This window comes from Charadrius vociferus, unplaced genomic scaffold, assembly GCF_000708025.1.
Source record: "Charadrius vociferus isolate BGI_N301 unplaced genomic scaffold, ASM70802v2 scaffold613, whole genome shotgun sequence".
Lineage (NCBI taxonomy): Eukaryota > Metazoa > Chordata > Aves > Charadriiformes > Charadriidae > Charadrius > Charadrius vociferus.
This window is the reverse complement of record NW_009647757.1, coordinates 98,583-108,283: the sequence shown is the minus strand read 5'-3', so window position 1 is coordinate 108,283 and position 9,701 is coordinate 98,583.

Genomic DNA, 9,701 nt, shown 5'->3' with positions numbered 1-9,701 from the left:
AGCAGGATCCCGCCTCTCCAGCGAGGTAGACCCAGCACCGGGCAGTGCCATGCTGATGTGCCGTCCCACGACGGACACGTGGGGTGAGGGGATGGTGGGGACCCCCATCTCCTCCCCGTCCCCTGCACCATGTGGGCTCGCGTGGTCCCAGAGCAGCATGCAGTCCACACACATGTCCCAGCACACGCGTGTGCACCGGAGCGGGCTCGGTGAAGCTGGAAAACTCATCCCCTTTCCTGGGAGGTGAAAGGCTGGATTAGACACCCCCTTCCCCGCCAGCCCGGGGCCAAAGGAGAAAGCTGGAGCACAGCACAGGGCACGGGGACAGCTGGGTCCTTATCTCGGCTCTCCTTATCCCCGCTGGGTACGCGTGCCGACCGCCGCGCTGGTGATGGGCACACGCTGACGGCGCACAGCTCCAGCAGCTCCTGCCCCGGCGGCAGCAGCCGGAGAGGAGGAGTCTGGCAGATGGGGATCACAAAGCACCCAGAGCCTCATCACCTCCTTTTTCCAGCCCCTGTCCTGCGAAGGGACAATTAAAAGGTCTTCCCTGGGTGTGACACACGGCGTGGGGACTCCCAGAGCTGGCCTGTCCGGTTTGGGAGGGTGATGTTCCCCCGATACCCCCACCTGCCGCCAGCACCCCGCTGCCCGCTTGCTGTCCTGCTCGCAGGGGTGGCCCTGGTCCTGCCCCGGCTGTGACAGCAGACTGGTGACAGCAGTGTCCCCCAGCCCCTCTGGCGTGGCTGAAAAGTCAATTCCCATCGGGACAATGCAAGCCCCGGGTGCGGGAGGATGAGGTGCAGATGGCACCTCTGCCTGGATGGAGCCATGGGTGCTGGTGGTGCACAGCCCCAGGGGTGCACCAGGCTCAGCCAGGCTCTGTCTCTCTTTCCTGATGCCCAACGCCTCGTGGTGGCACCTCGACTCTGCCATACGGCACCTCCCGGCACCCCGTTACGCTGGCTGAATGGGCTCTGGTAATTCAGACCCCGTCAGAGCCACGGCTCAGGGCAGCCCTGGGTGTTCCCGCCTGCTAAATGCCCTCTCCATCAGTATTGCAGCTTGAAATAATCACCCGGCGCACACATAGCTGCTCCTACCTCAATGGATCTCTTCATTGGGGGAGACCCTGGTGAGCACATGCTGCGGTGCCGGAGGAAACCGCCACACTGGTGTCCCCTGTCACCTCATCCCGCAGCCAAGTCCTCCCTGGAAATGGCCCCAAGAGTGCCGGACTAGCCCGGCCGTGCACGGCTTATCGAGCTGGACCGGCTCCCGGCCGCCCGGCCAAGATCCAGCAGGGTCAGGCTCTGCTCCGTGCTGGGAGGACACCCCCTCCCCGTGCACCCCAGATTTGGCTCCCCCATTGCCCGACACTCTCCCCAGTCCGGGTGCTCTCTCGGCACTGGCAGGGCTGCATTGCAACATCTCTTTTCACCCCGTTAATCCATTGAGCCGTGCCAGAGCGGCTGTCGGGCAACTCTAATTCATACCCACACACCAGTCGGCCCCGGTGCGGGCTGCAAACGGGGAGGCAAGCAGCCGGCGTGGGGGACGGCGGTGGGTTTTCACACCACCCGAGCTCCTTGGGTGTCTCAGCATCCTCCTCTTCCACAGGGGGAGGTGATGGAGCCAACCTAGCGCAGGGAGCCACCCCGCGTGGTGAGGTTTGCATGTCCCACAGCGCAGGGCACGGCAGGAGCTGGGACAGACCCCGGTGTGGGGCTCGGCTCGGGGGCAGAGTAATGGGGGCTCAGCGGTGCCCCCAGCCCAGCCCAGGGTGAGGGGAGCTGTGGGTCTGGGCGAGGAGCAGCCCCCCAAGAACCCCTTCCTCGCAAAGGGTCGATTTAGCGAGGCAGGTCTGACCGGTGGCACTGGCCCCCGCGTGTCCTCCCAGGGCAGGGGGGGGCACGTCCACCACCACCACCATGCCCGGGGAGAAACCACGGGCTGGCAGAGCTCGGGGCTGGCAGAGCTCCTTCCCTTGCCATAAGACAGGCAGCAGGAGGCAGGAGGAAGGTGAGGATTCCGGGAGAACCCGGCACGGTTTCTCTCCTAGGCAGATGTGCCACATCTGGAACTCACAGGCGAAGCAGGACTCGGATGCCAGTCCTGTTACAGGCGCGCTCAGGCTCTGGGGCGGCCGATGCCGGAGCACAGCCCGTGCTCTGCTCGTCGAGGGACGTCCGAGCACGGGGCGCAGGAGCTGGCGCGCAAAGGGACGGGACCGACAGCAGCTCCTTTCTGGAGGCTGTGGGGAAGAGGAGGCGGCTCCTGCTGATGGCTCCGCCAAGGCGAGAAAACCTTGTGCAGACGATTAAGCTTTACCCCAGAGCAGCCCGGAGGCAAACGAAGGCAGCTGCCGGCCTGAAGTTAGAGCAGAGAGAAGAAAAAACCCCAACCCAACATCTTTGATCCCGCAGCCTTTGGTGGCACGGCGGGTGGCACGGGGGGACGCCCTGCGGCCACCTCAGCAGCTTGCCGGGCTCCCCAGCCCCACGCCAGGCCGGTTCGGGGTTGCTGAGGTTCGGGGGACAGGGGGAGTGCGGGCAGCCCCGAGAAGAGAGGAGGAAAGGGAACGAGGCAGCAGCCACCGATGGGGCTAATGAGAGGGTGGATTTCCTCAATTATAGGATAACGCCAGTAATCCCGGCTTTCGAAGGTTTAGGCGAGTGACAACTGCTGCGGGATGAGCCTGCCCTCCTCCCACCCACGCGACGGCCGAGGAGCCCGGCGCCTTCGCTGTGCCGTGAACCGGGGAGCGGAGCAGCTCCCCGCCTGCCCGCAAACACGAGCCCCGGCACCCAAACGCCCCGCAGCACCCTCGCCTGCCAAAGGGTCTCCACTTGGCATCGGCTAAAAACCCACGGACGCCCCCAGCCCAGCCCAGCCCATCGCGGTGGCTCCTGGCTGTCAGAACGCTCGAGCCGGCAGTGTCTGCTGTCACCTCTCCCCGGTTGCCGACGGGTTTTACACTTACCTGGGGCTGTGGGGAGCTGCCGGGGGATGGCTGCACCAGTGGGGAAGAGCAGCGAGCCCTGGGAGCTGGGTGCATCCCGGTTTCTCCGGGGATCACTGCCCTGCAGGGGAGGAATTTCCTTTACTCCGGCCAAAAAGACGCCCTCTCTGTCGCTGGGGCAGCAGGACGGCAGCGAGAGGGGCACTCACGGAGCCAGGCTGGACCCGCCGCTCTGCTCTCGGGGTATCTGGTTTCTTCTGCAGGGCAGGTTTCACGCAAGTGGGGGGAAACCCTCTTTGAAACCTTGTTTTCCCCCACTGCCAGCCCCCCCGGTCACCCGCAAAAGCCCCAAACATCTCTCTTACTCTCCCCATCCCAAGGAACGAAGAAAGAGGTGCTTGCAGGTAAGAAACTGGAGGGATGGCTGAGAGATGGGCACCGGATAAACCACGTTCATCCAGCCGGGAACCGTCTGGAAAACAGAGTTTGTCCCCGCGGTCTCTCCTGGCTCCCCTGCGCAGCCCGGGATGGCCTCGGGGCGGATGGGTTGAGGTTGGACATAACGCAGCTCTGCCTGGATAAAACAAATCATCAGCTAAATAACTACCGGGCAATTATTGCTATAAGCAATGCCGACCGTCTCCAATTCCCTGGGCATTCATGGGAGGTGGAGGGTACCCGGCCCCTCCCAGGGTTAGGTCACCCGTGACGTGGGATGGTGGTGAGGATGCGCTTACTCACATGGCTCTGCGCCCTCCGTCACGGGCAGCCCGGCAGCACCCGCCGAGCGCGAGCCGGAATAGCAGCATCCAGCCCCAAATGAGCAGGTTGGGTTCAAAGGCCGCCTGCTTTGGGACGGCACGTTACAACCCACCCCCCCCCTCCCCACCTCTCCCGGAGCTGCTTGTGGGTAGGAGCAACCCCAACGCTGCCGAGAAGGACAGGCGTGCTGCGCGGTCCCTCGCTGGTGGTTGTCACCATAGGGAAGGGCTGAAGGGCTGAGTCCCTCCTGCCTTCCCATCATCCACAATTAGGGGATTTATTATTTTTTTTTTAGCCTTTCCCGGATGGCAGCGCCGCTCGTGATCTCAATAAAACACCCCCCACCCCCCCACCCCCTCGGGGCAGACGATCATCTTTTCAGGGACCGATTCTTCCTGAGCCCCATTTGCGGCAGCGAGAAAACCCTTCTGCGATGGGGGGACTGACCCCCTGACTGCTCAGCCTTTGCGATCGGAGAACGCGGGGACCATCCAGGGCCGCAGGGGAGGAGGAGCAGGGGAAGAAACTAGCTAAACTCGTTACGCTGGTGACATTCGAAAAGGGTGGTTAGTAAGTGGCACGTTAACACTATGTCCAGTCTTTAAGGAATGCATCCAGGATTCATTAGGGGAGCAGTAGTTAGGTGAGTCACGCTGGGGACATGCGGATTTAACCGGGATTTCAAGCCCAAGCGACCTGTAATTGCATATTAGTAGAAGGATGCTTAAAGTAATCAGCTGTTCCAGCCACGCCGGCCCGGTGGCTACAGGGGGGGAAGGGAGGAGGGCTGGAGGGGTGTCGTGCATCCAACCCCTCCTTGGATTACGAGGCAAAAATATAGGCCACACAAACACCCCGGGGAACGCGCTGCGTGGTGGCTTTTCCATTGAAGGCAGGGTGACACTGCTCTCGCTGAAAGCGGGGTTTGATAGCGGCGAGATAAGCAGGGTAAATATGCCGTGGTGGCAAGAGAGGGCAACGATCAACCACCCCGGTGCCATCGGCTGAGCCCCAGAGAGCTGGTCCTGCGCAGAGCCACCCCCATGGGAGACGGCTCCATCCCTCGCCGAAGACAAACCTCCTGGCAGGGAAGGAGAGGTGGGAACGGCTCCGACACTCTGGAAGAACGCCGTGAGCTCTTGGGAGTGAAAACGCATGTTCTCGCTTGTACGGGGAGAGAGATAACACATTACACATCGCCCTGCGCCTCCCCTGGCACCGCTCCAGCCCAATGCCCGTCTCCAAAACCACGGTCCCACCTACGGGTTCCTCTTCCCTCCTGGAAATGCCACTATTTTCCCTTGGCATCGCCGGAAGGACGTGCAAGGCGTTGGGGTAAGGGGGGGTGCAAAGACACAATCTCACGGCTCAGTTGTGCAACAGCTGGAGGCTGCAGGTCGACGGTTTTTTTTCCTCCTTTCCCTAAGAAAACGTGACTTCGCGAGGGCTGTCAGTCATTCCCCTGAATACCTCGGGACGCCAGCAGATGATTTCGATCAAATTTGTCAGAGCCATCAAGTTTCTACAAGCTGAGATGAGTGGCCGGGCACGGGGATCCACCCAGGCGAGGGAGCTGCAAACCGACGGCGGTTTCCACCCCAGCAGCAGCGCGGCGCTCGGCGCACGTGCGGCTCTCACCGGCTGCGGCCGACGCCGCGGCTCGTTCCTCCAAAGCAGGAGCTGCTAGAAGAGAAGGCGCCGGGAAGAGGAGGCACCCGGCGTCAGCCTTTGCAGAAAGAAGCACGTGGGGTTTTTTGGAGGGAGCAGCCCAGAGGCTCTGCACAAGCGGATCTCTTCTCGCCATGGCTCAGGAGGGAAAGGGAACACCTGAGAGTCCGATTCCAGGCTGGACACAAGAAGTCAGAGGTGGGGGAAGGTGGTTGACCAAGGGGATTCGTGGAGTTTCCCACCGCGCTTCCGTGCCGCTGGCCGAAAGGTCGGCAGCAAACTGCATTTGGAACCCAACAGTGCAAACGCCCCACACACAGAACAAAAAAAACCCCCACCTTCTAAACACCCCTCCGCCTCCCCACCGGCTCCAACACGAGCCGAAATAATATTTGTAATACGAAAGCCCGAAGCAGAACCTCCGGCGGACAGGGCCAGGAGATAAGATAGGAGGGTTCAATGACAGAGCCCAAGTTGCACGCCGCAACGTTTCTCGCTATCGGCCCTCCACCCCCTCAAGGCTCAGCTGCTCCCGGGGCTCAGCACCGCAGCAAAGGGGACCGAGTTGGTGCCATCCTCCGGCAGCTCAGCTCCGTCCCAACCCCACTGCCACTGCCCCGCCGGGAGCAAACTGCCCTCCCGGTCTGTACATATCAATGAAGCATTTGTCTCGTGCTTGGCACCAGGCGTCAGAGCACAAGGGTCCGTGTGCCGGATCGCCTAAACACAGCTATAAATGGAAAGAGGAGCCGCACAGACAGACTGTTCTCTTCATTCTGCGCGATCTCAAATAGCAGAGTTAACACCCGCGCTGCCCGAGCGGCTACCGAGGAGGAGGACGGCCGGGTAGAAACGCCAGCGTACTATAAGGAAGGCTAATTAGAGAGATTTGAGATACAATTTGGGTCTTGCTACCTGCCGGCATATAGACGGTGCCACCCTCGGCATTGAGCCAAGAGATTAAGGACAGCTGAAAGCAGCAAGGTTGGAGCAAGACGCTTCTTGCATTCTGGAGGTTCGAGACAAATTCCTCCCGTTTCAGTGCTTTTGGAGCTCGGCCAGGTGTCCTTCCAGGAGAAAAAGCTGCCGTGGGCAGGTCTGCAGCTGTAAGCCCTGCGAATGACGGCGCTGATACAACACGGGGCGTTTTTGGATGCATCTCAAGGCATCGATCACCCACCGGCCCTTTGCGGAGGTGCCGCAGGGCACGTGCTGTACCGTACCACACCGCCGTCCTCACGCGCAGACTGCAGCGTGGGCTTCTCCACGCCTGACTTCAGTTATCCCAACTGGGCACACCACCAGCAGAACCCAGACCAGTCTGCCGCGGGCACACCACCAGCCCTCTAAATATAGGGAAGTGCTGGGGCAGAGCCACAGCCACCCCAGCACGCGTCGGAGCAAAGCTCTAGAGCCAAGGCTGAGAGAAGCACTCAGGCACCCAGCGCGCACCAACACACCCATCGCTAGAGTCCAAATCTCACCCACCAGATACTCGGGCACATCCTGACTTGTCCATCACCCTCTGTTCAAAGAGGGGGAAAAAACCCCGAATAATGACAGACTACAGGCTGTGAGAAAATATATGGTGGTTTGTTGTTTTTTTTGTTTTTTTTTTTTTAATTTATTTGACAATTAACAAAAGAGGGATCCAAATCTCAGTTGTAAACATTGATAGCTCCTTTCTGATCACAACTAGTACTTTCCACGAACGTCCCTTTGTATAGTCTGATCCGCTCCAACAATGACGAGCCGACTCTGTCAGGGCTTTTGCTGCTCTGCTCAGGGCCACAAATCCAGAGGCAGCTTATTCACCAGAGCATCAACAGCCACCGGCAGGACCGACCACTGGCACTGAGAAGACAGCTGACAAACTAAGCAGATATTTTAGAGCCACTCCCGTACGCAAGATGGGAGCAGGAGCATCGTGCCGGGTTGCGTGCCAGCGAGAGGCAACCATCCCATCGCGCTGCCAACAGGTTGAGAGAGAAATCAGCTCTGCGAGAGCAGAGTCCTGCTGGAGGAGGTGACAGGGACACAGCCTTACACGGTGCCAGCCCGAGAAGAACCACCCAGACCTGTTGTCAGAGGGAAGCTTGGCCCCGGACTGTAAAAATTTAGAGATGCAGAGCCAGCAAGTTTGTCCCAAAGAGGGACTGGGACGTCATCAGCTCGATTGCTGCAGTGGAACCAGAACTGCCTGTAGGTTGACAAGGGGAAGTGAAACTTCATCTCAGGCTGGAAGGCAGCCAGAGTCGGAGGAGCCTGCACCCAGCTTCCAGCCATGGCACGGGAATCTGGCCTGAACATCAGCAGATTCCAACTTTTTTTTTTTTGAGGGGGAAGATAAATCTTTCAGAGCCTCTCGCTCTCCCCTTTCCAAAAGGAACCACTTTGCAGGTGGCTCAGCTACACAAAATAAGCAAGTCTTAATTACTCAAGCAACCTTCTGCTGTTTGCAACCATCAGGGGACAAGAATGAAGTCGTGGAAAGGCAGCGGCAGCAGCGAAAGTCTCCCAGTACTGTCCCCAAGACAAGGGACCTCAGATCACCACGGCCACCCTCCCCCACCAGCAACTTGAGGAGCCACCAGGAAAAGGGAAGATGCACAACACTAAAGAACAGTGTTATAAATAGAAACCTCCCTCGGCCGCCGGAGTGACCTGCCAACAGCTACACGCTTCCCAGGCTCCGCGGCCGCTTCGGTTTGAGGGACTAAGCCCAACACAGGAGCAGCCTTGAGCCAGGTCCAGACCCAGGATCCCAGCTCGCTCCTCTCGAGGCGACCAGTTGGTTTGGAGCCCGGTTTTCGGTAGGAGTAGGGACATCTATCCCAACACCACGCTACCCGGATGGACAAACAAATAAGAATAATAAAAAAAAATCCAACAAATTTGAATACACTGTATTTATTTGTAACAGATTCTAAAGAATCTAGTGAGTCTATGTCAAGCCCATCGCATGACAGGTGATACAGGTGTAGGAAAAAAAAAAAAAGAACATTTAAAACAAAATCAAGTGCCATTCAAGCTACTGGAATCTTCCAATTGCCCCCTCACAGGAGGGAGCAGCACAGTATCACTGCAAGGTTTAGAAAAAATTCAGGTTCAACCCATTCACAAGAGTCCCACCACACACACTCCGTAAATCAAAAGTGCAATCTCAACGTTAAGTCGCCCTGTCGAGCTGTTGGCTGTCGGGAATCTTTTTGACATCTTAAATGGGAAGGAGGGAATCTCAGTTTAGTGCGTCTACGTGTCTGTGGGCAGAGGGTACGCAGCCTGTAAAAAAGCATGCTACATGTCATCTATGTTCATCTGGAGTTTAAAATGCAAGGAAAAAAAAAATATCCTCCCTTGAAGCCACAGAGGTGGCATGCTTCGGATCTCAAAAGCAGCCCTTACACCAGTTTTACCTCGCACTGGAAAATCTCAAGCTCCCACCACAGGGATTAGGCTCTGGGCACCAGGGAGTTACTGGGCTGTGGCAGAGCCTACACGCCAGCCTTGTCCGTGAAGGCAAAGCTGTTCTGCAGGAAGGCAGTTAAACCTGTAGTAACTACATCGTTAGTGACACTTCTTCAGCTCTGACTGGATAGGAAGCAAAGCTGGACCAATTTCAAACTGGTTAGTTCATGTTAAGTGCAAGAGCCCCCAAATCACTCTTCCCCCCCACCCATCCCCTTATGCCCAACTCCACATCGCCCCTACCCCAAAAAAGGTTGCAATCTGGCTATACACATTCCAAGGATCTAGTCTTTATTAGAGTGTTCGGTCTGCCCAGCTATTACAGTTTCGTCACAAAAACAAAAATAAAAAAAACCCCACAAGTTAAAGATACTCAAGTATGTCAGCCTGGGAGGAAGCACCATGAAGCCACGGTGTTCCCAGAGCAGCATCTCTAGGGAGCGCCTGCTTGCTCGCCCACCTCTCCATCCGTGTGCATAGTTAAGTCTGAGATGATGTTTGACGAGGACGGGCACGGCAATCCAGGCACCGCAGTGAAAGACTGGTTGTGCTCTAGATACCCAACAACTTCAAAGCCACATTCGACTACGAGAGCCAAACCCTCATCAAGACACAAGAGGGTTTGCTTACAGAAGACATACTTTTTCCTAAGGCCAATTGACTTCTGCACAACCTCTCCCTCCCACCCCAAGCTCCATTTCTAGCTAGAGAATGAATTTCAAATGCTATCGATGGCTCACATGTGGAATCACACAGCTGGAAACAGGCTGCTTTTGAAGACAGGACCTGCCCAAGGGCAGAGGGAAGATGTCCAGCTAGAGTCTGGAAGAGGTCCGCCTAT